General features: G+C 32.0%; 1 non-coding gene across 1 annotated transcript; it reads left to right on the top strand.

Annotated features, from left to right (window-relative positions):
* The first annotated feature begins 384 nt into the window (after positions 1–384).
* TRNAE-CUC (transfer RNA glutamic acid (anticodon CUC)) lies at positions 385–457 on the top strand. Its single transcript has one exon. It is a non-coding gene; the product is annotated as a tRNA-Glu (tRNA).
* Positions 458–1704: the final 1247 nt, after the last annotated feature.

The raw sequence follows: 1704 nt of genomic DNA, 5'->3' as shown, positions 1-1704 counted from the left end.
AAATTCCATCAGTTGGAATACTAATTATATCAAATCATTTGAAATTGAAGAATCTCGATAGTTAATCCATCTTGCGGAGGCCCAAAATTGGATATCAACAACAATAATTGCTTAAACATTAGTTGTGAAAATTAATATGTTTAAGATGGAAATAAATTGAAATGTTTTTTTTTAAAAATAAAATGAATGAATATATTATTTATTTATTATGATTGCGCAAAGCTTGGCCTATTAATATAGTATAAAAGTAGAAATTTAGAAATAAGAAAATAAATATTATGAAGACATACCTATCCCAACAACGGCGGACATCCCTTGAATCAATCTTTTTTTGTCACGTGGCCACATCAATTATAAAGAGAGGGAACTACTAATGCATAACAATCCGTTGTAGTCTAGTTGGTTAGGATACTCGGCTCTCACCCGAGAGACCCGGGTTCAAGTCCCGGCAACGGAATTTTTTTTCCTTTTTCCCTTTCTAAAGTTAAATACAAAAGCATATATTCAATAAATAAAATAAAAGACATTAGTTTCCACAATTAATCTGAAAATTGACTTTTTTCCCTTTTTTCCTTTCTAAAGTTAAATACAAAAGCATATATTCAATAAATAAAATAAAAGACATTAGTTTCCACAATTAATCTGAAAATTGAAAAAAAAATTAACTATGAAGGAAAAAATTAACACTGAAAAAAAGAAGAAGCAAAAATAAAATAAAATTATGTCTAGACGGGGCCCTAAATTACCATGGGAGTTTATACCTCTATTGATTCCATTCAGTGAAAGGAAAGTTGTCCTTCTATCATGAGCTTTATATCTAGGATATGCAGCCAACCTTCTGGAAAGAGAGATGTGCATAGACCTGATCGGTCAGTAGGGATACAACTTAGTGAACCACACTACTAAAAACCTGCTAAAAAATGACGGAAGTAAAAGGGATGGACGGCGTCGCTCCAAAAAGCGACGCCATTAGCCACACTGTCCGGCGCTTTTTAATTAAAATAATTTTTTTTAAAAAAGCGACGGAATACATCCCTTAGTCCGTCGCTTTTTTTTTTGCGGATTTTTGCGCCAAATATATATATAATGAATAATTAATTATTTTATATAGATAGTGACGGATTGCGACGGACAACATCTTTATGTCCGTCGCTTCTTGGTCAAAATATCTAGTCAAATATTTTAAGAAAGCAATAGACAGTGTCTCTTAGTCCGTCGCTTTTTGGTCAAAATGTTGGTCAAACATTTAAAAAAAAGCGACGGACAAAGAGACGCTGTCCGTCGCTTTCTTTAAAATATCTGCACTTGCAGACACAATTTTCCCCATTTCTCCATCTCTCTTCCTCTCTCTCGACGCCGACGCTGCCCATCGCCGACCCCGACCCACTTCCCTTCTCCTTTAATTCAAGGTTAGGGTTTCATAATATTATTTTTAATTTCTTTCAATTTGAGTATTGAATTTGTTAATTATTGTATTGAATTAATTTTTTTATTGATTGTTAGTTAATAAGTGAATGATTTAGGGTTTTTGATTGTTAGTTTGAATTAGGGATTATTTGATTGTTAGTTTGTGTTTGTTCATTGTGAATTGAAAATTTTAATGTTAGGGTTAGTTTGAATTAGGGTATCTTAGGATTTGTTTGAATTTCGGTATTTCTTGAGTTAATTAGTTTGATTTTGGAATTGTAAGATTAGTTTGAATTA

The sequence above is a fragment of the Solanum verrucosum genome, unplaced genomic scaffold, assembly GCF_900185275.1.
Source record: "Solanum verrucosum unplaced genomic scaffold, falcon-dt-bn FXZP01000057.1, whole genome shotgun sequence".
Classification (NCBI taxonomy): domain Eukaryota; kingdom Viridiplantae; phylum Streptophyta; class Magnoliopsida; order Solanales; family Solanaceae; genus Solanum; species Solanum verrucosum.
The sequence above is the reverse complement of the archived record's forward strand: the minus strand, read 5'-3'. Positions and strand labels throughout refer to the sequence as shown.